At 43.6% G+C, this 27,008-nt stretch overlaps 1 protein-coding gene across 6 annotated transcripts in view; it reads left to right on the forward strand.

Moving 5' to 3' along the window:
* LOC140199383 (double-stranded RNA-specific editase 1-like) overlaps positions 1-27,008 on the forward strand; it is a 340,274-nt gene that overhangs the window by 173,020 nt on the left and 140,246 nt on the right. The gene's annotated exons all lie outside the window — the stretch shown is intronic.

The following is a 27,008-nucleotide window of genomic DNA, read 5'->3' on the forward strand; positions in this document are numbered from 1 at the left end:
ACTGGAATGCTTTAGCCATAAGAGACATGGCTGAGTGAAGGGCAAGACCCAACAGCTCAGTGTCCAGGATACAGATGCCACAGGCATGACGAAGGTACAAGTAAGCGAGAAGGAGGTGTTAGGTTAGTTAATTTTAAGATGGTGATCGAAAAAGATAAGACAGGTCTACTGGTCAAAGTGCTAAACTGGAGGGAAGCCAATTTTGAGGAAATTGGCAGGACCTAGCTGGGATAAATTGTGATAGCCTGTTTGAATGGAAAGGAATGTGTGGAAAATGGGAAACTTTTGTGCAATATCAAGTGTCCAGAAGCAACATATTCCTCTCAGGGTGAAGGGTAAGCCTGGCAAGTTAGGGAATCCTGGCTGATGAGAGATATTGAGGCTCAGAAAAGAAAGAAAACATACATTGATTTAGGAGGTCAGTGATGGGTGAATCCCTTGATGATGAAATAAAAAAAAGATTAAGAATACATAAGAGGAAAATCAGGAGGGCAAAGAGAGTATTTTACTTACCTAGTGGTACAGTGCAGAACAGGCTCTTCTGGCCCAATAAGCCATGCCACCCATGGCCTAATCCTACCCTAGCCTAATCACAGGTCAGTTTAGAATGACCAATTAACTTACTAACCGGTATGTCTTTAGACTGTGGGAGGAAACCGGAGCATCTGGAAAAAACTCACGGGGTCATGGGGAAAACTTACAGTACGGACTCCTTGTAGATGGTGCCAAAATTGCACACCAAACTTTGACAGCTCAATTTGTAATAGCATCACACTAACTGCTAGGGTACTGTGGCACCTGCATGTGGGTTGGTAAGGTTAAGAAAAGTCCCAGAAAGTTCTATAGCTAAGAATAAAAGGGTGGCGAGGGAGAATGTGGGTCCCCGTAGAGATCAGCAGAGTCTCAAGCCACAGGAGATGGGTGGGATTTTTACCTTTCTGGTTACTGAGGGGAAAAGCATAGTAGTTCAAGAGAATAAGGGAAACAAGTGGAAATGTTGTGGTGAACATTCATATCACCAGGAGAAGGTATATGCAGCCTTACAGCACTTGAAGAGGAATAAATTCCTCAGATCTGACTGTATACATCCTCAGACTTTGTGAGAGGTTCGAAGAACTGGCAGAAATATTTGTTTCATTCTTTTCACTGATAAAGATCCTGATGACTATAAGACAGACGTTGTGCCATTTCTCAAGAAAGGTAGCAAGGGCAAACCAGGGAACTACAGGCTGGTCAGCCTGACATCACTGGTAGGGAATTCTAAAGGGTAGGATCTACCAGCATTTGGATTGGTAGAATTTGATTGGGAGAAATAAGCTTGGTTTTGTGTGTGGGAAGTCACGTTTGATGAATCTTTTAGAGTTCCTTGAAGTGGTTACCAAAAAGATAGAGGAGGGTAGGACAGTGGATGTTGCCTGTTTGGACATTAGCAAGGTTTTTGGGCAAGATCTTAACTGGCAGGATGGGATGGAAGATTAAGTCCCATGGAATCCAAAGGGAGTTAGTTGAGTGGATTCAAAATTTGCTCAAAGGTAGGAAGCAGAGGATGGTGGGTTGAAAGTCATTTTTTGGAATGGAGACCAGTGACTAGTATGCCTCAGGGGTCAGTGTTGGGACTCTTGATATTTATATAAATGATTTGGATACAAATACACATGGCTTGATCAGCAAGTTTGCAGATGACACAGAATTAGGAGTGGTTGATAGTGAAAAAAAGATCATAGATTACAAGGTGATCTTGATCAGTTAATGAAGTGGACCAAGGAGTGACAAATGGATTTAAATTCAGATAAGTTTCAGATGATGCACTTTCAAAAGTCCAACCAGAGTAGGATTTGTGCTACGAATGGTAGGGCACAAGGGAGTGTAATGGAACATTGGTATCTAAGAGTATAAGTGCATAGTTTGTTTACATCGGTGTCACAGGGAGACAGGGTGGTGAAAAGGGCATTAAGCATGCTAACCATCAATCAGGACATTGCGTATCCTGTCCCATGATCCTCTCATATCCCTTTAGCCAATCAACTGTCCAGCTCTTGGCTCCATCCCTCCCCCTCCTGTCTTTTCCTATCATTTTGGATCTTCCCCTCCCCCTCCCACTTTCAAATCTCTTACTAGCTTTTCTTTCAGTTCGTTCTGACGAAGGGTCTCGGCCCAAAATGTTGACTGTACCTCTTCCTAGAGATGCTGCCTGACCTGCTGCGTTCACCAGCAACTTTTATAGATGTTGATTGCATATAGGAGTTGGAGCATTATGTTGCAATTAAGACCATAAGATATAGGACCACTGGGCCCATTGAATCTGCCCTGCCATTTCATCATGTCTGATCCAATTTTCCTCTCAACCCTAATCTCCTGCCTTCTCCCCGTATCCTTTCATGCCCTGACCATTCATGGATCTACCAACCTCTGCCTTAAATATATATAGAGGCTTGACCTCCACAGCTGTGGCAAAGATGTCCATAAGTTCACCACTCTGGCTAAATAAATTGCTCTTCACCTCCATTCTGAAAGAATGCCCCTTTATTCTGAGGCAGTCCTCTGGTCATAGACTCCTCCATCATCAGAAACATCCTCTCCATATCCACTCTATCAAGGCCTTTCACCATCAGATAGGTTGCAATGCGGTCACCCTCACTCTTCTGAGTTTTAGTGAAATATAAGTTATTGACGAGGCTGCACTTGAAGTACTGTGTACAGTTTTGGTGACCATGTTAAAGAAAAGATGTAGTTAAACTGGAAAGAGTACTGAAAAGATTTATGAGGATGTTGTCAGGACTAGAGGGCCAAAGTTGTAGGGAAACATTGGTCATGCTAGGTCTTTATTGATTGGAACATAGAAAAATGAGGGGTGATCTTACAGAATTTTTTTTTCAAATTATGAGAGGCATAGACAAGGTGGATGATAACCTATCGAATATTGAAACACCTGGATAGAGTGGATGTTTCCTGCAGTGAAAGAGTCTAGGACCAGAGGACATGGCCTCAGAATACAAAAATGTCCTTCAGAACAGAGATGAGAAATTTCTTCAGTCAAAGGATGGTGAGTCTGTGAAATTCATTGCAACAGGTGCTATGGAGGTCAATTCATTGAGTATATTTAAAGTGGAGGTTGATTGTTTCCTGATTGTGTGTCAAAGGTTACAGGGAGAGGACTGGAAAATGGGGCTGAGAGCAGAGAATCAGCCATAATGAAATGGTGGGGCAGACTCAGTGGAGAGGGTGGTTTCTGTGATGTGCTGAGCTTGTCCACAAATTTGCCGTTCCTTGTGATCACATGCAGAGCAGTTGCTATACCAAGCCATTATGCATCCAGACAGAATGCTTTCTATGGTGCATCAATAAAAATTGGTGAAAGTCAACAGGGATATGCTGGATTTCCTTAGCTTCCTGAGGAAGTAAAGGGATTAGTGACATTTCGTTGCTGTGACATCAGTATGGATGAACCAGGCTAGGTTTTTGATGGTCTTCACATGTAGAAACTTGAAGCTATCAATCTCAACACCACTAGTGTAGGCAGAAGCATGTGCACTACCCCCTGTTCTGAAGTAAATAACCAGCTCTTTTGTTGACATTGAGGGAAAGGTTGTTATCATGATACCAATTTCTAACGTCTCTTCTTTCTTCATATATTCCAACTCATTATTATTTGAAGTGTGACCTGCTATGGTGGTATCAACTCCAAGATTGCAGAGTTAGAGCAGAATCTGGCAATGCAGTCATGAGTGTACAGGGAATAGAGTAAGGGGCTGAGGACACAACTTTGTGGAACACGAGTGTTTAGAATAATTATGGTGAAAGTGTTGCTGCCTGCCCTTATTGATTGTGGTCTGTTCATCAGGAAGTCCCAAGGATCCAGTTGCAGAGGGAGACATTAACTCCCATGTTCTGGAGTTTGGTGATGACGAAGGTGTCTTTTCTGCAGATGCTTCAGAACTGGAGGCAGTGCCTCCACTTCCTTAGGAGTCTGAGGAGGTTCAGCATGACATCAAAGACTTTAACAAACTTCTATAGATGTGTAGTGGAGAGTGTAATGGCTGCATCACGGCCTGATACGGGAACATCAATGCCTTTGAATGGAAAATCCTCCAAAAGGTAGTGGATTTGGCCCAGTACATAATGAGTAAAGCCCTCCCAACCATCGAGCACATCTATACATGAAGTGCTGTCACAGGAAAGCAGAATCCAACATCAGCAATCCTCACTGCCCAGACCATGCTCTTTTCTCACAGATACTACCTCCTAAACATCAGGCTCTTGAACAAAGGGGAATAACTACATTCACTTTCCCCTGCAACACACATCAAAGTTGCTGGTGAACGCAGCAAGCCAGGCAGCATCTCTAGGAAGAGGTGCAGTCGACGTTTCAGGCTGAGACCCTTCGTCAGGACTAACTGAAGGAAGAGTGAGTAAGGGATTTGAAAGTTGGAGGGGGAGGAGGAGATCCAAAATGATAGGAGAAGACAGGAGGGGGAGGGATGGAGCCAAGAGCTGGACAGGTGATAGGCAAAAGGGGATACGAGAGGATCATGGGACAGGAAGTCCGGGAAGAAAGACAAGGAGGGGAGGGGGACCCAGAGGATGGGCAAGAGGTATATTCAGAGGGACAGAGGGAGAAAAAGGAGAGTGAGAGAAAGAATGTGTGCATATAAATAAGTAACAGATGGGGTACGAGGGGGAGGTGGGGCCTTAGCGGAAGTTAGAGAAGTCGATGTTCATGCCATCAGGTTGGAGGCTACCCAGACGGAATATAAGGTGTTGTTCCTCCAACCTGAGTGTGGCTTCATCTTTACAGTAGAGGAGGCCGTGGATAGACATGTCAGAATGGGATGTGGAATTAAAATGTGTGGCCACTGGGAGATCCTGCTTTCTCTGGCGGACAGAGCGTAGATGTTCAGCAAAGCGGTCTCCCAGTCTGCATCGGGTCTCGCCAATATATAAAAGGCCACATCGGGAGCACTGGACGCAGTATATCACCCCAGTTGACTCACAGGTGAAGTGTTGCCTCACCTGGAAGGACTGTTTGGGGCCCTGAATGGTGGTAAGAGAGGAAGTGTAAGGGCATGTGTAGCAATTGTTCCGCTTACACGGATAAGTGCCAGGAGGGAGATCAGTGGGGAGGGATGGGGGAGACGAATGGACAAGGGAGTTGTGTAGGGAGCGATCCCTGCGGAATGCAGAGAGGGGGGGGAGGGAAAGATGTGCTTAGTGGTGGGATCCCGTTGGAGGTGGCGGAAGTTACGGAGAATAATATGTTGGACCCGGAGGCTGGTGGGGTGGTAGGTGAGGACCAGGGGAACCCTATTCCTAGTGGGGTGGCGGGAGGATGGAGTGAGAGCAGATGTATGTGAAATGGGGGAGATGCGTTTAAGAGCAGAGTTGATAGTGGAGGAAGGGAAGCCCCTTCACCTACCACCCCACCAGCCTCCGGGTCCAACATATTATTCTCCGTAACTTCCGCCACCTCCAACAGGATTCCACCACTAAGCACATATTTCTCTCCCCCCCCCCCCCCCGCATTCCGCAGGGAACGCTCCCTACACAACTCCCTTGTCCATTCGTCCCCCCCATCCCTCCCCACTGATCTCCCTCCTGGCACTTATCCGTGTAAGCGGAACAAGTGCTACACATGCCCTTACACTTCCTCCCTTACCACCATTCAGGGCCCCAAACAGTCCTTCCAGGTGAGGCAACACTTCACCTGTGAGTCGACTGGGGTGATATACTGCATCCGGTGCTCCCGATGTGGCCTTTTATATATTGGCGAGACCCGACGCAGACTGGGAGACCGCTTTGCTGAACACCTATGCTCTGTCCGCCAGAGAAAGCAGGATCTCCCAGTGGCCACACATTTTAATTCCACATCCCATTTCCATTCTGACATGTCTATCCACGGCCTCCTCTACTGTAAAGATGAAGCCACACTCAGATTGGAGGAACAACACCTTTATATTCCGTCTGGGTAGCCTCCAACCTGATGGCATGAACATCGACTTCTCTAACTTCCGCTAGGCCCCACCTCCCCCTCGTACTCCATCTGTTACTTATTTTTATGCACACATTCTTTCTCTCACTCTCCTTTTTCTCCCTCTGTCCCTCTGAATATACCTCTTGTCCATCCTCTGGGTCCCCCTCCCCTCCTTGTCTTTCTTCCCGGACCTCCTGTCCCATGATCCTCTCATATCCCCTTTTGCCAATTACCTGTCCAGCTCTTGGCTCCATCCCTCCCCCTCCTGTCTTCTCCTATCATTTTGGATCTCCCCCTCCCCCTCCCACTTTCAAATCTCTTACTAACTCTTCCTTCAGTTAGTCCTGACGAAGGGTCTCGGCCTGAAACGTTGACTGTACCTCTTCCTGGAGATGCTGCTTGGCCTGCTGTGTTCACCAGCAACTTTGATGTGTGTTGCTTGAATTTCCAGCATCTGCAGAATTCCTGTTGTTCACTTTCCCCTGTATTGGGATGATCATACAACCAATGATCTCACTTTAAGGACTCTTTATCTTGTTATTTCATGTTCTTGTTATTTATTGGTATTTATTTATATTTGCTTTAACGCAGTTTGTTGTCTTCTACACTCCATTTGATCTGTCATTGATCCTGTTATAATTACTATTCTGTAGATTTGCTGAGTATGCTTACAGGAAATTGAAGGTTGTATCTGGTGACATATGTATTTTACATATATGTGTATAACATTTTACTTTATTTTGAACTTTGTAAGCAAGATTCAGGCAGTTCATTAAATTTGCTTGCCAGTAGATTCATTTAAGGATCCCGGTTGTAAGCTCAAAGCCCAGGTGGTGATGTAAGTAAGTATGTAAAAAAAAAATTGGGTTGTGCCTGCATCATTTACTTTCCTATCCAGTATTAGGCCAGATATTTCTGTGAAGGAGATTTTAGAGCGTGATAATCTGCACTGTATGATGATGTATTCTGAATGGTCAGTACACATATGAAGATGCATATAGATAGAGAATTCATTGCTGTGAAAGAAGGTGGCATGGCATACAGTTACCTGTAAATAGAAACTTAGAAAACCTACAGCACAATGCAGGCCCTTCAGCCAACAATGCTGTGCCGAACATGTACTTACTTTAGAGATTACCTAGGGTTACCCATAGCCCTCTATTTTTCTAAGCTCCATGTACCTATCCAGGAGTCTCTTAAAAGACCCTATCTTATCCGCCTCCACCACTGTCACCGGCAGCCCATTCCACGCACTCATCACTCTCTGTGTTTAAAAAAAAACTTGCCCTGACATCTCCTCTGTACCTACTTCCAAGCACCAAATCTGTCACATCTTTGCCTGCATTGATGGTTATAGCCTGATTTACTTCAGAGCCATTCAGGATCTTGCTTTCCAGCCTGGTGTAGTTTTGTGAACAGAAATTTTCTCTTCTAGTTTGGTGCTGCAAATATTTGTTGCAAGCAACTTTATATTCTTTTCAGGCAATTTGTTTTATCCATATTTCCACCAGTTTATTTGACTTATGCAGCTTTTCATACACTCTCCATCCTGCCCCTTCAAAGTTTGTCTGACATTGTTCCAAATGAGCTGGAATTCCCTCTGGCAAAACATTTGTTAATAGATGATCAGACTGGATGTAGATACATTAAACACCAAGACCAAAACAATTGCTTTTAATTCATGTTTCAAAGTCTGACCTTTTGGAGTCAATTATAGCTTGACCACTTGTCAAATAAGGCGACTGGCAGCCTTATTGAACCATGAACTCTTCTTAAACTTAACCAGGTTTCGAAAACAGAAATTTACTTTCCTCCAAGTTCCTGTTATTGTCTGCATTTGTCACCTTGTTCAATCAATCTTTAATTGAAATCCTTATTATTTCTTTGGCACCTCTAAATTCATTCACACTCATAAACTTCGCCTTGTACCTCTGTAAGCACAACTCACTTAAGATTTTCCCCAGTTCTTTTTAACCCGTGACACTTGTCATGGCCTCTCATCACTTGTGTTCCATCCGTAAAACTGCTGTAAAATCTGGTCTGTTATTCAATCCCTGTTGTTCACAATTGTCTTTCATGATCAAAGCTTCATAATATGACTGTCCCTCATCGAAACTCCTACCTCTCCAATCTGTGAGTTCGCTTGTTTAAAAAAACTGTTCAAATTTTTGGTCACTAGTCCATCTGTTTGCTTCTTTGACCGTGTTTTCGATGTGTCACTATGAAGGATTTCATCATGCTTCCAACATTAAAGTCAAAAGTTGCCTTCATGTTAGTTGGTTGTGCCTTGGAAAGTCCTTACTCTTTTTGTGCCCTCTAGTGGGGTTTGTTTCCTTGTCTTTGAAGGGCTCATTACCTTTATTATCTAGTAACCTGCTCTTTCTCTCTGACAACCCAACATACAAAGTTTGCAAGAGTCTAAATTATGACCAGAACAGTGTGTTTAATCATTGTGAAATAGAACTTCGGGTAGACTTAACAGTACAGATGAGTGAAGACTTTCTGGCATCATACTGACAGTACTGCTGCCTGGCAAGCTGTCACAATTAATTGAGGTTTTGAATTTCACAACACACAAATGGGAGTACTCTCACTTAACGAGTTGATGAATCACTTTATCTAATACTCTAAAATATGCATAATATTAAGTGATCATTATTTTTAGTGGGATGTTTAATAAAAAGGCAGATAGTTAATTGGAGGGACTTTTTGTTATGAGGATTTTCAGTCTAGATATGTTCTTTGGCTCACCTCTGTAAGCTTCATGTAAGTTGCAAGGTTACTGAAGAGAGACTACTCAATCCAAATGTTCCTTTTTATTAATGTGCTTCCGCAAGGATAAAATTGATTCACTCATGATCCAAGGATTAGGCTAACAAAACGCGTACGATTTAATAAACATTTCTGTTTCCCTAAATTATTTTGTCTTTAGTTACAGAAAATGGGATAACTGGGGATGGGAAATTTCCTGATCAATTTAACTTGCAATTATAGCTTCTTTAACATATTGAAACCTAGCAAAGTGTTCAGTTGTGACATTTTCAAGCATGGTTTGGATCTGGATATATTAGGTCAGATGGTCAAGGAAGTACAGTTTTAAAGTTCATCTAAAAGGAAGAGTAAGGAAGTTTGAGGGAGGGAGTACCACATTATAAGGCACATCCAACCATGGCAAAGCAAAGTAAATCCATTAACAGGGATTTTTAACAATTACATGTATCTTGAAGGTTTTAGGCTGTAGAGGGGAAAAGACAGTGGAAGGCTTTGAACAAATGAACATGAATTTAAATTTGTACTGTTGCTGGACATGCAGTCGTTGTAGATAATTGAGTAAAAGGGGTGATAATTGAATGAGGACTTAATATGCCTTGATATACCAGCAGAAGAGGTTTAGATAGGTCTGGATACAGTATATCTTTCTGATTAAAATTACAAACTTGACTAGTTTGTAATGTCTGTCCAGAAAGCTGCAGAAATTATTATCTTGCAAAATAGATGTATGAGTAGAGCTTGGTGGTATGAACTTACAATGTTCATATTCGCCTCTTAAAAATGACATTGCAGGACCTCTCCAGTGAGAAGTTATGTGATCATCTCTCAGTGACACACCTAATGCAGCTATTTCCAAAGAGGACAATATAGCCTACTTTTATAACATTACAGATGTTCAGTTGTGAAGTAATTGTTCTGTATTTTTGCTTAGCAAGAATGGCATATTCCTACTGTTATATGAATAAGCCAGTTAGATGGGTTTCCTTTTGCTATTAGAGCACACTTGGGGTTGTATTGTGTTTGGTATTATGTCCATATGTATATATGTAAGCACCTTGCAATTTGTTCTGAGGATAAGATTGCTCATTTTATGGGTTTCAATTATTTATGTTTATATTCAGAAATTATGCCATGCATTGACTATCACCAAAACATTTTTGATTCCATTTTTTAAACTTTTATTTTCCTCATTCTTTATTCATCAGATCATTTTTTACTTTTTAGCCAATTCCTCCAGTTTCAAGATAATTTTGTTCCATTGCTTAATGTCTTGGCCTTTTCTGGTTTAGGTCACAGCTCTGCAAGTTATATGTGACCCTTTCTGGGGCGGGAGAGGGGAATTAAAATGACATCATATCTTTGGTGCATGTATCAAGAAGGACGAGTTGAATATGTATTCATATTTTGCACATATTCTGTGACTGTGAATTTTACTCTGCATCTCAAATCTTTGGATAGTGACTTGTGAATTCTGTAAGGGTGAATTCCATTACCTGAGCAGCTGTAATATAGGGTTGTCTGTAATCACAAACTTGTCACAGGTATATTTTTTTAAGATGGTGCAGGATCCCAATTAAACAGGATATTTTGTCCGAATGTTGTCAAACTTCTTGGTTGTTTTCGAGATGCAGTGCCTTGGAACATATTCTATAATGCCTTGTAGATGATGGGTAAGATTTGCCCTCAAGGAATAAATCACTCTTGTGACCTTTTTACTTAGTAGTCACCTTGTTTAACGCTGATCGTGAGAATAACTGATAATATCAGTATATTTATGTGTCTATTCAGTTAAGTTCCTGGTCATTGTTGGCCCCCAGGATGTTAATAGTGAAACATTTGAAATTGAGAATGCTGTTGAATGTCTTAGAGAAATGATTGGATTTCTTCTTGTTGGGAATGTGTAACACTATGTTATTGCTACTTATCATCCTATCTGTTCTCAGCAAAATGATTGAAATGTAATTGATGGTGCTACAAGATGGTACTTACACTCCTGTAACAGCTGATCATACTCCTTGTTGCATTTCACCAGAACCATAAAACTCTGGGTCTCATCGCAGCCTTGATCCAACCATCTGAAATACAGAGATGATGGGAGAGGAGCACCTTTTTTACATCAAGGCAGCATTTGATTGAATGTGGCATCAAGAGCCCGGGTGAAACTAGAGTCACGTATTAGAGACATATCTTGTGCAAAGGGAGATAGTTGTGGTTGTTGGTAAATAATTCCAGCCCCAGGACATAACTGCAGGTATTATCTTAGGGCAGTGTCCTAGGTACAACTGTCATCAATTGTTTCATTAGTAATCTTGTTGCAATCAGAAGGGAGAAGGTGGTGATATTCACTGATGAATGCACAATATTCAGTTCCATTTGCAACTGATCAGCAAATGAAGCTATCATACCAGCATGCAGTCTACTGCCCTCTCAGGCTAGGTCCACACTACGCTGGATAATTTTGAAAACACTGGTTTCGAGTAAAAACGACAGGCGTCCACACTAAGCATTCTTCAAAATATCTCTGTCCACATTAGACGGATATTTGGGCGAATCTCCTCCTATTGGTCATGCGCAGGACACACAGAAAACAAGGGAAGAGGAAACGGTATACTTGGTGCGCGTTTGTCCAGTTACAGAGTAGAAAAACTTAAAAGGAATTAGTCTTGGCTCTCGCGCAGGAGGACTTAAGACAAAAAAAAACAAATACTGGAATGTATGGAGGGAACCAACAGAGAGTTCACAGACAGTATGACCCGGCTAATGACGAACATTGAAAAACGGACTAACTCTGTTGCATTAATAAAACACCTTGTTAAATGTATAAAACATGTCTGCATCAGTGTTATCTTGTATTTCCATACAATGTTACATTAGGCTGTTACACACCTATTGTCAGAGAAGTACAGTACTTGCATAAATAGGTAAACCACCTTCATACAAGCCAGGACAGAAAACGGCAAAGTGAGTATACTTATTTATTCAGTAAGCTAGGGGTCAAAGTATTTGGTGAGTACATTTCTAACTCTTCTGGCTTCAGTCTCTGAAATTGTTAGGTTCTGCGAAGCGCAGAATCAAATATCGCTATGATTAATCTACGGTCTAATATCAATTGTTTGGCGACAATAAAGTAGTAATAATAAGAAGAATAAGAATAAGAAGAAAACAATGAAATGCCGGGCTGCCACCATCTGTTCCGGCACGTCATGACAGCGGTTTTAAAAAGCTCCGGTTACCCCGTACACACTGTAGCGGATATTAGGCGTTTTCAGATTTATTCACCCTGGAGACCGTTTCTGAAAATTTCTGTTTTCGGGGGGATGAAAACGCCGTTTTACTGTGGGCAGAGAGTCAAAATGAAGAGAAAAAGCTTCGTTTTCAGAATTATCCGGCATAGTGTGGACGTAGCCTCAGTGTATTCTGTGCAAAGCTAGGTAGGGAATTAAACACCACCTCAAAAATCACCCAAGCCAGAAGCTTTCTTCAGGGTTTTTAATGCGAAAACTTTGTGAAACTGCAGAAAGTTAAGTAAAACGTGTATTAGATTCAATACAGAATCATCACGCGCCTGAATATACTGATATTATCAGTTATTCTCACGATCAGCGGTAAACAAGGTAATACGTACATGCAACATTTTTTTAGCTATGCTGTGTACTAGAATGAATTTGTGGCTCAACGATAGCTTAATAGTGATGAATGACAAACCTAATGCTTCCTTCAAAGTACATTTACCAAGTGTTTACCAATATTAAGATAGCTTAATCTCACAAATATTGCTGTTTCCCTAAGACCATAAGATATTGGAGCAGAATTAGGCCATTTGGGCCATTGAGTCATTTTATCATGGCTGATCCATTTTTCCTCTCAGCCCCAATCTCCTGCCTTCTCCCTGTATCCCTTCTTGCCCTGACCAATCAAGAATCTATCAACCTCTGCCTTAAATATACATAAAGACCTAGCTATGGCAATGAATTCCACAGATTCACTACTCTCTCTCTAAAGAAATTCCTCCTCATCTCCATTCTGAAAGGACATTCCTCTATTCTGAGGCTGTGTCCTTTGGTCTCCTACACTCCCACCGTATGAAACATCCTCTCCATATCCACTCTGTCAAGGCCATTCACCATTCCACAGGTTTCAATGAGGTCACACCTCGTTCTCCTGAATTCTAGTGAATGCAAGCCCAGAGCCATCAAACGCTCTTGATATGACAAGTCGCTTAATCCTGGAATCATTTTCGTGAACCTCCTTTGAAATCTCAACAGTTTCTGCTCATCCTTTCTAAGATAAAGGGCACAAAACTGCTCACAATACTCCAAGTGAGGCCTTACTAGTGCTTTACAAAGTCTCAACATTCAACATTACATCCTTGCTTTATATATTCTAGTCCTCTTGAAATGAATGCTAACATCGCATTTGCCTTCCTTACCACAGACTCAACCTGCAAATTAACCTTTAGGGAATCCTATTCAAGGTCTCCCAAAACCCTTTGAATCTCAGATTTTTGTATTTTCTCTCCATTCAGAAAATATTCAACCCTTTCAGTTCTTCAACCAAAGTGCATGACCATAGACTTCCTGACACTGTATTCTGTCTGCCATTTCTTTGCCCATTCTCCTAATCTGTCTAAGTTCAAGGGCAAATAAAGAGGGATAGAGATGAACGTCTTCCTACCATGTTTGCTCCATGTTGAAATCCAGATTAATCTGTGCAAGAAATGATGTTTTAAAAAAAAGATTACAAACAGGAAGTGATGTTTGTACAAAACAAACTACATACAAACAAACGGTGCCTCTAGAGGCAGGACATTCCCCAGCTGACATCCATAGGATGTCAACATTAATTACTGAAACTAAATGTCAAATGATCATTTTATTAGCTCTTTGGCAAAGTAAGGACAATCTCAGAGACTGATCTTGAAACAGTTTCACTGTAGGCTTTAACCGTGCTTGCTTCGAAAATGTTGTCTTTGATGACAGACTTGCTCGTGGTAAAGTCTGATGAGCAGACTGGTGACACTGTGCTCACTCAGCATGACAATTGAATAAGATACATCTGAAGTGAGTTGTGCCTTAATACGTCCTCCAACTTGCTGTAGCTCCTCAGAGTCAAGAAAGGGACAGAGTTCACTAAGGTAACTTTGGATTGGGAAAGTTTCCTGTTTTGTGATGCACTGTATTTCCTCTGCATACACCTGCCTTTAAACAACAAGCATGATTATAATCTTTGCCAAATTCAGTCTCTCACTCACCCTCTCTCGATCTCACTCACAGGCTTTTGTGACTTTTATGACTGCTAAATGTTGTAAAATGTTACAAGATTAATGGTGGATTCTCAGACTGCTAAATAGCACATTTAGAGTCAGAATGAATTGCCAGAACTTGGTTTCAAGCATAATTTGTTTCAGCTTCAGTTGATCACATTTAATTATCCCTTCATCTTACTTAAAAAATTCTCGATCATACTTAAAAATCTGTTGACCATGCTTAAAAATCTCTTGATTGTACTTGAAAATGTCTTAAACCATTTAGAATATTGGGAAGGTTTGTTGAGATTTCTAATACTAACAAATCTGAAGCCCTTTGAGTGCTTTCTGGTTGCTGTGAATCAGACCTCCAGGACAATGCTGAAGATGCAACTCTATGAATCTGTCTAATCCAAAGCAGTTTTTTGGACAATTCTGAATTTGAATTGACCACCCCTTCTAATTTGTTGTGATGTCAGATATTTTCCACTGGTACTTGAAATATGGAAACTTGCCTGGAAATGGAGTACAAGAGGCAGAATTGTTTTTTCTCCCCATAGTCTGCTGTATGCAGCAATGATTCTGGTGAAGGATTTAATTTTTGTGAAATAATTCCACAAGCAGGAAAATTAAATCAGGTAATACATTACAACACAAAGACAGGCCATCCCCCTCCCCCAGTCACGTCTGTACTAGCCATGATGCAAGATTAAACTAATCCCACCTGCCTGCACATGGGGCATCTTTCCCTATTCCTTGCCCGTGTTTGTGTCTCTGTAAATACTTAAATAATACTCTCGAATTTGTTTCTGTCACTCCCCTTGGTTGCGCTGTTACTCTGTGTAAAACAAAAATTGCCTTGCATATCTTGTTTTGATTCCCCCCCCCCCCACACACACACACACCCCTTAAATCTGCCCTCCAGTATTTCATGTTTCCACTCTGGGAGAAGGACTGAATATCTGTCTAATCTGCTTATAATCTTATATATTCAAAGGAGCTTTTCCCTTAGACTCCGTATCCCAAAGAAACCCATATTATCCAACCTCTCCTTATGTCTAAAATAGTCCAGTCCAGGCCACATCCTGGTGAAGCTCTTCTGCAGCTATTTCAAAGCCTACACAGTTCTGCAAATCATTATCATTCATAAACTATGCATCAACGTAGCTAATACTTTAGGCTGTAGTAAGCACAATTGTCCTACCATAACCAGGTAGACAATGAATTGACCATTTAGGCAGTCCTCAGTTCAGTTTTAAAAATCATGGGCAAGTGGGATTTAACCAATCAAAATTGTGGTGTCAGTAAAATCTGCAATTATGATTGAGTGATTGCAGCAGATATTCTTGGGGAAAACAAACTTGTGTAACACCGTGCATAGTTTTGGAGCTTTTCATCGACCGATCATCACCGTATTGTGGTGGACAAACATGCGAATACCTGAGATCCTGAGAGTGATACTGTCTGGAGTTTAGTGATCTGGTGCTTAGCTCCTGCTAGGGTCACCCATGGTGGTAAGGTCAAGGTGGACGTTCCAGACAAAGAATGATCCTACCAAGACCTCAGCAGTGGAGCTGGCGGATGATGATGATGACACATCACAGCAGTGAAGGCAGAGGGAGGTTGCAGTAGTGAAGGGCCCCCAGTCGTCTTGAATTCCATGCTACTTGGCCCTGAACCCAAGGACCGTGTGGTGGCTGCCTATGCCTCAGCTTCCCCAAGTTGAACAAAGGCTTTCTCCATTAAGGTAATCCACTCTAACATTCCAGATTTTGTTGATCTTGGATTGGCCTCTACACAATCTACCAATAGACAACTCCTTAGAAGAACATCATACTCAGTTTGAGTGATCGCATGACTATTACTACTACTAGATTTGTAGATTTATATTTCCAGGTTCTCTTTTCCAACTGGGAATGTGAAGCATTCTAAATTACAGATTCCCTTCAAATGACCTTTTGCTTACAACATCCAATAAAGCATTCCCTATTTGAAGTTATGAATGGCAAGTAATGTTAGTTTGAAGTTTGTGATTTTTGTGCTGGAACACCAAACTTCAGATGGCGGAATCTTGAGCAACAAGCACAAGATGCAAGAAGAAGTCAGTGGGTCAGGCAACAGGTAGGGAGGGAAATGGACAGTCAACACTTCAGATTGAGACCCTTGTTGCTCAAATGACCAGTTCAACAGTTGAATGGTTCCAGTGTGGAATTGAAATCATGCTGATTGTTAAGAAATGTAATATCAGTTTTTGATTACCTGCAATGCTTTTTGCTTGCACTTACTGATCATATTCAATCACTAATAGTAGCCAACACAAATAGCCTCCCCACCCACAAAAGAACTTGCCTGCACATCTCCCGAATCTACTGCAAAGACAATTTGCTGTTGCTTGCCTGGGAACTGCATCGAAGCACAAATTGCCTGGTTTATCTTTCCTTGTCTAATGAAATTAATCTCCATTTAGGCTGAAAGATTCAAATGACACTTTACAGAAACTTATTTGCAGGGAAAACAGATTCTCCATAGAACCTCTGTAGTATTTAGTTTCACATCTGTAGTATTTAGTTTAACTGATATGATGCTTCTCTTCAGTTGTTGACAAAGTTTTGATTATTTTTTTCCAAATTGATTTGAAGTAAGGTGGAATGTGTTCAGTAGTTTGGTTCTGATTACATTTATTTTGACAGTGTTTGAAACTGAGCAGGGGTTGGTGCAAGGGAGGAAGAGAGCTACTTCAAGCATGTTAGATAATAATTATTCACTTTTTGCAATCCTTGTTTGCCTTTAACGTGTGCATATATATCCCTCTGCATTGAAGTCTTAATTGTATCAGTGCACCATTGGAGCGTAGCAGTTCGAGTGACTCCATTACGGCTTGGGATGTCGGAGTTCAATTCCTTTAATGAGTCTGTTTGTCCTCCCTATAGAATGCATGAGTTTTTCCCATGTGCTCTGCTCTCCTCCCACAGTCCAAGGACGTACTGGTTAGTAGGTTAATTGGTCATTGTTAGATGTCCCATGATTGGGCTAGGGTTGAATTGGGGCAACATGGCTTGAAGGGCTGGAAGGGCCTACTCCATGCTGTATCTCTAAATAAATAGATAGATAGATAGATAAAACATGCATTTTCTGTATATTTGAAAATGATTTGAATTGGGTGACAGTGAAATTGCAAAAGATACATATTTATGTGTTAAAGTACAAGCTATCAATGGAATTAATCATTGTACTTGACAACTGAATTAATTTTGACAAATTTCTGAAAAGCAGAGAGTTTCACCTCCATTAATTATAATGCACAAGTATTGTGCAACAGTTATATGGCAGGCATCCAGAAACCTAATCAAAAGCTCCAAATTTATTTATAGAATCATAGAGTTATACAGCATGGGACAGGCCCTTCAGTCCAACTTGTCCAAATTGACCAAGTTTCCTACCAGAGCTCATCCCAGTTCACTGCATTTGGCCCATATCCCCCTCTAAACCATTCCTGTCCATGTACCTGTCCAAATATGTTCTAGATGTTGCAATTGTACCTGCTTCCAAGATGGTAGATGATAGATCAAGATGGCATTGCATACAGCGGCTGTGCCACAAGCTCCATTCCAACTTTACAGTATACTTTTAATTTCCGCGATTTGCTTCGCATTTCTTGTTCAAGTAGCTGATAGTCACATCAGATACGATAGACTGACTCTTCTGAACATTGGGAAGACAGCATTTACTCACCACGCGCCACCTTTTCTACGCTGGGAACCCCTGCTTGCGCAATCAATGGGAGGCTCACCTACTACACTGCGGCTATCTCGGAAGTGGCATCGGAGGCAAGGGAGATGGGCCAGCGCCCTGGTAAGGTTGAGATGGCGTGCTATTTGGCTGCTGCTCCCTAGCATACTCCTGGCTAACATTCGGTCCCTGAAAAGTAAGCTGTGCAAACTGAGAGCCAGAATCTCCTACCGGTGGGAAACAAAGAAACGTAACGTTTTGTGCCTCGTGGAGACCAGGCTGATGGATGAGATAACTGGGTCATGCCTTAGAGTCTTCTGAGTTCTCCCTGTTCCAGACAGACAAGTGAAAACCTTCTCTGGGAAGAGTAAAGGAGGTCGGGTATGCTTCATGGTCAGTAATGCCTGGTGCGACCCCTGGAACGTGCATGCCCTCAAATCCTTTTGTTCCCCAGATCTGGAGTACCTGGTGCTGCTATGTAGACCTTTCTGGCTGCCCAGGGGGTTCACGACTGTTATTATCACAGCTGTGTATATTCCGCCGCAGGCTGATACTAACCTGGCTCTCAAGGAACTGTACGAGACCATCAGTACCCTGGAGACTGCACACCCGGAGGCTGCCTTCATTGTTGCCGGTGACTTTAATAGAGCGTTGCTGACTAGTGTCTCTCCGAAGTTTTGCCAACACATCCAGGTGAGCACACGGGGAGATAGCAAACTCGACCACTGCTACTCTCCCTTCTGCAATGCTTACAAAGTGCTCCTTCACCCCCCCCACCCCCATTTGGAAAACCAGATCACTCCTCCATCTTGTTGCTGTCACAGTATAGGCAGAAGCTGAAACAAGAGGCGGCCATAGTTAAAACCGTCCACTGTTGGTCCAAATAATCGGCCTCCATGCTACAGGACTGCTTTGATGATGTTAGCTGGAATGTCTTCCACGATGAGGATGTCTCTGAGTTCATGGATGGGGTTACGAGTTTCATCTGGAAGTGCACCGAGAATGTTGTCCCCAGAAATCAGTCAGGGTCTATCCAAACCAGAAACCCTGGATCAACAGTTCCGTGCGAGCAGTACTTACTGTGGGACACAGAGCTTACGTTGTCAGTAACCAACTGGAAGTCAAGAAATTTAGTTAAAATTGCACAAGGTCACCAAGGTAGCAAAACAACAATACAGAGACAACTTTCCACCAACAACACACATACCTTATGGCAAGCTCTACACACCATCGCAGACTTCAAAGCTGAACACAGTGGAGTTTCCAGCACACCATCGCAGACTTCAAAGCTGAACACAGTGGAGTTTCCAGCATCGCTGCCTCTTTCCCAGACGAGCTGAATAATTTTTATGCTCAATTCGATGTTGCCAATACTACGCCACTGAGGAGACCTGCAGATAATGCGACTGGCAGCTTGGTCATCATGAGGCCGAAGTATGCAGGAGTTTCCAATGAGTGGAGAGTCGCAAGGCAGTGGGGCCGGACGGCATCCCAGGGCAAGTACTCGGGATGTGCGCAACACTACTGACAGGTGTGTTTACAACATTTTTAATCTCTCCCTCTCCCAGTGTAGAGTGCCATCCTGGTTGAAAACATCCACCATTGTTCTTGTACCTAAAAAAACCAAGGTAACATATCTGAGTGACAGGTGTCCTGTCGGACTCACCTCAATAATAAGCAAATGCTTTGAGAGGCTGGTCAAGGACTATATCTGCAGCATGCTACCGCCCACACTGGACCCCCTACAACTCACCTGTCGACCCAGCCACTCGACAGATGACGCAATAGTCACAGCTCTACACACCGTCCTGTAAGAGTGCTGTTCTTGGACTACAGTTCAGCGTTCAACACCATAAGTCCCTCCAGGTTCGACAAGAAGCTCAAAGACCTCAGCCTTCACCCTGCCTTGTGTAGCTGGATCCTGGACTTCCTGTCAGATTCGTGGCAGGTGGTAAGAATGGGCTCCTTCACCTCTGCCCTTCTGACCCTCAACACATGTTCCTCAGGACTGTGTCCTAAGCCGCCTCCTTTACATTCTGTGTCGTCACCCACAGCTCCAATCTGCTAATTAAATTTGCTGACGATACTACACTGATCGGCCTAATCTCAAATAATAATGAGGCATCATTACAGAGAAGTCATCACCCTGACACAGTGGTGTCAAGAAAACAACCTCTCTCTCAATATCACAAAAACAAAGGAGTGGTTGTGGATTACAGGAAGAATGGAGACAGGCTAGCCCCAGTTGACATCAATGGATCTGGGGTTGAGAGGGCAAGCAGGTTTAAGTTCCTCAGCATAAACATCACCAGAGGATCTCACATGGTCTGTACATACTGAATGTGTGGTGAAAATGGCACAACAGCGCCTCCTTCACTTCAGACGGTTGAAGACATTTGGTATGGGCTCCCAAATTCTAAGAACTTTTTATAGAGGGCACGATTGAGAGCAACCTAACTGGCTGAATCACTGCCTAGAATGGGAACTGTACATCCCTCAATCACAGGGCTCTGCAGAGAGCACTGCAGACAGCCCAGCGCATCTGTAAATGTGAACTTCCCACTATTCAGGACATTTACAAAGACAGGTGTGTTAAACGGGCCTGAAGGATCATTGGGGACCGAGTCACCCCAACTACAAACTGTTCCAGCTGCTACTATACGGAAATGGTACCGCAGCATAAAAGCCAGGACCAACAGGCTCTGGGACAGCTTCTTCCAGCAAGCCATCAGACTGCTTAATTCATGCTGACACAACTGTATTTCTATGTTATATTGACTATCCTGTTGTACATAATAGTTATTATAAATTACTATAAATTGCACCTTGCACATTTAGACGGAGATGTAATGTAAAGATTGTTCCTCCTCATGTATATGAAGGATATAAGTAATAAAGTCAATTCGAATTCAATATACTTCCACTTCCTCTGGCATCTGGTCCGTATACTCATGGTCCTTTGTGTGAAAAGGTTGACCCTCTCACGCTAATCAATGCACAATAGTTTTAGACTCCCTTATACTGGAAAAAACAAATTATTCCCCTTATTTATACCCCCATAATGTTATATACATCTCCTCAAATTTTTGATTCAGCATCATCATGTTCATGCCACTTGGCTGTCCTCCTGCTACCTCTGTACAGGCAGAGACTAAAGAGCAAGGCACTAGAGGTAAGATCAACAAAGAGGTGATTGTGGGAGGCAGAGGAACAACTATGGGATTGCTTCAAGTTGGTGGACTGGGCCGTGTTCAAGGACTCATCAGAGGATCTGAATGAATACGTCACAGTTGTAGTGAACTTTAAACAGTCGTAGACGAGTGTGTCCCCACAAGATCATTCAGATTCTTCCCCAACCTGAAGCCCTGGATGAATTATGAGATCTGCCTCTTGCTGAGGGCTAGATCAGTGGCATTCAGGCCTGACGATGAAGTAAAATGCATGAAGTCCAGGTACCACCTCAGAAAAGCAATCTCATGCGCGAAGTAACACATATCAAAGTTGCTGGTGAACACAGCAGGCCAGGCAGCATCTGTAGGAAGAGGTGCAGTCGACGTTTCAGGCCGAGACCCTTCGTCAGGACTAACTGAAGGAAGAGTGAGTAAGGGATTTGAAAGTTGGAGGGGGAGGGGGAGATCCAAAATGATAGGAGAAGACAGGAGGGGGAGGGATAGAGCCAAGAGCTGGACAGGTGATAGGCAAAAGGGGATACGAGAGGATCATGGGACAGGAGGTCCGGGAAGAAAGATGGGGGGGGGGGGGACCCAGAGGATGGGCAAGAGGGACAGAGGGAGAAAAAGGAGAGTGAGAGAAAGAATGTGTGCATAAAAATAAGTAACAGATGGGGTACGAGGGGGAGGTGGGGCCTTAGCGGAAGTTAGAGAAGTTGATGTTCATGCCATCAGGTTGGAGGCTACCCAGACGGAATATAAGGTGTTGTTTCTCCAACCTGAGTGTGGCTTCATCTTTACAGTAGAGGAGGCCGTGGATAGACATGTCAGAATGGAAATGGGATGTGAAATTAAAATGCGTGGCCACTGGGAGATCCTGCTTTCTCTGGCGGACAGAGCGTAGATGTTCAGCAAAGCGGTCTCCCAGTCTGCGTTGGGTCTCGCCAATATATACAAGGCCACATCGGGAGCACCGGACGCAGTATATCACCCCAGTCGACTCACAGGTGAAGTGTTCCCTCACCTGGAAGGACTGTTTGGGGCCCTGAATGGTGGTAAGAGAGGAAGTGTAAGGGCATGTGTAGCACTTGTTCCGCTTACATGGATAAGTGCCAGGAGGGAGATCAGTGGGGAGGGATGGGGGAGACGAATGGACAAGGGAGTTGCGTAGGGAGCGATCCCTGCGGAATGCAGAGGTGGGGGGGAGGGAAAGATGTACTTAGTGGTGGGATTCCGTTGGAGGTGGCGGAAGTTACGGAGAACAATATGTTGGACCCGGAGGCTGGTGGGGTGGTAGGTGAGGACCAGGGGAACCCTATTCCTAGTGGGGTGGCGGGAGGATGGAGTGAGAGCAGATGTACGTGAAATGGGAGAGATGCGTTTAAGAGCAGAGTTGATAGTGGAGGAAGGGAAGCCCCTTTCTTTAAAAAAGGAAGACATCTCCCTCGTCCTAGAATGAAAAGCCTCATCCTGAGAGCAGATGCGGCGGAGACAGAGGAATTGCGAGAAGGGGATGGCGTTTTTGCAAGAGACAGGGTGAGAAGAGGAATAGTCCAGATAGCTGTGAGAGTGTGTAGGCTTATAGTAGACATCAGTGGATAAGCTGTCTCCAGAGACAGAGACAGAAAGATCTAGAAAGGGGAGGGAGGTGTCGGAAATGGACCAGGTAAACTTGAGGGCAGGGTGAAAGTTGGAGGCAAAGTTAATAAAGTCAACGAGTTCTGCATGCATGCAGGAAGCAGCGCCAATGCAGTCATCGATGTAGCGAAGGAAAAGTGGGGAACAGATACCAGAATAGGCACGGAACATAGATTGTTCCACAAACCCAACAAAAAGGCAGGCATAGCTGGGACCCATACGGGTGCCCATAGCTACACCTTTAGTTTGGAGGAAGTGGGAGGAGCCAAAGGAGAAATTATTAAGAGTAAGGACTAATTCCGCTAGACGGAGCAGAGTGGTGGTAGAGGGGAACTGATTAGGTCTGGAATCCAAAAAGAAGTGTAGAGCTTTGAGACCTTCCTGATGGGGGATGGAAGTATATAAGGACTGGACATCCATGGTGAAAATAAAGCGGTGAGGGCCAGGGAACTTAAAATCATCGAAAAGTTTAAGAGCGTGAGAAGTGTCACGAACATAGGTTGGAAGGGATTGAACAAGGGGTGATAAAACAGTGTCGAGGTATGCAGAAACGAGTTCGGTGGGGCAGGAGCAAGCTGAGACAATAGGTCAGCCAGGACAGGCAGGTTTGTGGATCTTGGGTAGGAGGTAGAAACGGGAAGTGCGGGGTGTGGGAACTGTAAGGTTGGTAGCAGTGGATGGGAGATCCCCTGAGCGGATAAAGTCGGTGATGGTGTGGGAGACAATTGCCTGGTGCTCCTTAGTGGGGTCACGATCGAGGGGTAAATAAGAGGAGGTATCCGCGAGTTGTCGCTGTGCCTCGGCAAGGCAGAGGTCAGTATGCCAGACTACAACAGCACCCCCCTTATCGGTGGGTTTAATAATGTTAGGATTAGTGCGGAGGGAGTGGAGAGCAGAGCGTTCCGAAGGAGTGAGGTTGGAATGGGGACAAGGTGCGGTGAAGTCGAGATGCGCGAAGTAGCAGTTCTGGACTAAACTTAAATCACTGAAGAATGCATGACAGTTGTGGCAGAGCTTGAATCCTATCACCTTTTAGAAAGTGAAACCAAGTGGCATAGAGGACAACAAGGCTTCACTCCCAGATGAGCTCAATACTTTTTATGCTCGCTTCACAAGTCAAAACATGGAGGCACCTTCATGAACTCCCACAGCTCCTGATGACCCTGTGATTTCAGACTCTGAGGAAGTTGATGTGAGAGCATCCTTCAGGAGGCTGAATCTTGGGAAAGCATCCTGCACAGATGGGATATCTGGTGGAATATAAAAGACTAGTGCTCATCAACTGGCTAGAGTGTTCACCGATGTCTTTAACCTCTTACTTAGGCTATCTGAGGTACCCACCTGTTTCAATTCAAGTCAAGTCAAGTCACTTTTTATTGTCATTTCAACCATAACTACTGGTACAGGACATAGTGAAAATGAGACAACATTTTCCAGGACCATGGTGCTACATGAAACAATACAAAACTACACTGAACTACGTAAGAAAAAACACAAAAACTACACTAGACTACAGACCTATCCAGGACTGCATAAAGTGCACAAAACATTGCAGGCACTACAATAAGTAATAATAAATAATAAACAAGACTGTAGGCACAGTAGAGGGTATAGGAGGTTGGTGTCAAGCCAGGCTCTGGGTATTGAGGAGTCTGATGGCTTGGGGGAAGAAATTGTTACATAGTCTGGTCGTGAGAGCCCGAATGCTACAGTGCCTTTTTCCAGATGGCAGGAGGGAGAAGAGTTTGTATGAGGGGTGCGTGGGGTCCCTCATAATGCTGCTTGCTTTGCGGTTGCAGTGTGTGGTGTAAATGTCTGTGATGGCGGGAAGAGAGACCCCGATGATCTTCTCAGCTAACCTCACTATCTGCTGCAGGGTCTTGCGATCCGAGATGGTGCAATTTCCGAACCAGGCTGTGATGCAGCTGCTGCTCAGGATGCTCTCAATACAGCCTCTGAAGAATGTGGTGAGGATGGGGGTTGGGAGATAGACTTTTCTCAGCCTTCGCAGAAGGTAAAGACGCTGCTGGGCTTTCTTTGCTATGGAGCTGGTGTTGAGGGACCAGGTGAGATTCTCCTCCAGGTGAACACCAAGAAATTTGGTGTTCTTAACGATCTCTGCGGAGGAGTCGTCGATGTTCAGCGGAGAATGATACTGGTGCCCAAGTTGAACTTGGTAACCTGTCTCAATGACTATTGTTCAGTAGCACTTACATCCACTATAATGGTGCTTTAAGAGGTTGGTGATGAAACATTCAACACCTAACTGAGAAGTGACTTGGATCTGCTCCAATTTGCCTATGTCACAGCAGATCAACTAAAACTCTGGTTAGGCCACACTTGGAGTATTGTGTCCAGTTCTGGTCACCTCACTATAGGAAGGATGTGGAAGCATTGGAAAGGGTACAGAGGAGATTTACCAGGATGCTGCCTGGTTTAGAAAGTATGCATTATGATCAGAGATTAAGGGAGCTAGGGCTTTACTCTTTGGAGAGAAGGAGGATGAGAGGAGACATGATAGAGGTGTACAAGAGGAATAGATAGAGTGGATAGCCAGCGCCTCTTCCCCAGGGCACCACTGCTCAATACAAGAGGACATGGCTTTAAGGTAAGGGGTGGGAAATTTAAGGGGGATATTAGAAGAAGGTTTTTTACTCAGAGAGTGGTTGGTGCGTGGAATGCACTGCCTGAGTCAGTGGTGGAGGCAGATACACTAGTGAAGTTTAAGAGACTACTAGACAGGTATATGGAGGAATCTAAGGTGGGGGCTTATATCAGAGGCAGGGTTTGAGGGTCAGCACAACATTGTGGGCCGAAGGGCCTGTACTGTGCTGTACTGTTCTATGTTCTGAGATGCCAATTCATTGGTTCTTTGCTCATCCCTGGAACATCTGGCCTGTAAAAATGCATACATCAGGATGCTCTTCATTGATTGTAGCTCGGCATTCAATACTATCGTCCCCTCAAAACTATTCAATAGCTTCAATCTCTAGTCTCTGAATAGAAACTGGATCCTCTCTTTCGTCACTTGCGGACCACGTTCAGTTCAGATAGACAATATTTCTTCCACAATCTACATCAGCACACGTGAACCACAATGTCATGTGCATAACCCCCTTATCTATTCACTTTATACTTATGACAGTGAGGCTAAGTACAGCTCTAATGCCATATTTAAGTTTGCTTATGAGACTGCTGGCATTGGCCAAAACAAAGATGGTGACAGTTCAATATATAGAAGAGAGATTGAAATTTTGGCTGAGCGGCGTCATTAAAGGTAAAGCCCTCCCCATCATTGAGCACATCTACATGGAGCGCTATCGCAGGAAAGCAGCATCCCATCATCGAGGATCCCCACCATCCAGGCCATGCTCTCTTTTGATTGCTGCCTTCAGGAAGAAGTTACAGGATCCTCAGAGCCCATACCACCAGGTTCAGGAACAGATATTACCTCTCAACCACGCAAACACGAGAAAATCTGCAGATGCTGGAAATTCAAGCAACACACACAAAGTGCTGGTGGAACGCAGCAGGCCAGGCAGCATCTATAGGAAGAAGTACAGTCGACGTTTCGGGCCGGGACCCTTCGTCAGGACTAACTGAAAGAAGAGATAGTAAGAGATTTGAAAGTGGGAGGGGGGGAGATCCAAAATGATAGGAGAAGACAGGAGGGGGAGAGATGAAGCTAACAGCTGGAAGTTGATTGGCAAAAGGGATACAGAGCTGGAGAAGGATCATGGGATGGGAGGCCTAGAGAGAAAGAAGGTAAGTAGTGGGGGGGGAGAGCAGGCAAGGAGTGATTGTGAGAGGGACAGAGAGATAAACAAAGAGGGGAAATAAAAATAAATAAGGGATGGTGTAAGAAGGGGAGGAGGGGCATTAACGGAAGTTAGAGAAATCAGTGTTCATGCCATCAGGTTGGAGGCTACCCAGATATATATAGCCACACTCAGGTTGGAGGAACAATACCTTATATTCCATCTGGGTAGCCCTCCCCCTTTCTTTCTTTCTCTCCAGGCCTCCCGTCCCGTGATCCTTCTCCAACTCTGTATCCCTTTTGCCAATCAACTTTCCAGCTCTTAGCTTCATCCCTCCCCCTCCTGTCTTCTCCTATCATTTCGGATCTCCCCTCCCCCTCCCACTTTCAAATCTCTTACTATCTTTTCTTTCAGTTTGTCCTGACGGAGGGTCTCGGCCCTAAAAGTCGACTGTACTTCTTATAGATGCTGCCTGGCCTGCTGCATTCTCCAGCATTTGGTGTGTGTTACCTCTCAACCATCAGTCTCTTGAACTTATATGGATAACTTCACTTGGGCCATCACTGATCTATTCCCACAACCCATGGACTTACTTTCTAGAACTCTTCATCTCATTTTCTCAAAATTTATTGCTTATTTTTTTATTATTATTTCTTTTTTTCTTTCTTTTTGTATTTGCACAGCTTGTGGTCTTTTGCACATTGGTTGTCCATCCTGCTGGGTGTAGT

Source organism: Mobula birostris, chromosome 6 (assembly GCF_030028105.1).
Source record: "Mobula birostris isolate sMobBir1 chromosome 6, sMobBir1.hap1, whole genome shotgun sequence".
Classification (NCBI taxonomy): domain Eukaryota; kingdom Metazoa; phylum Chordata; class Chondrichthyes; order Myliobatiformes; family Myliobatidae; genus Mobula; species Mobula birostris.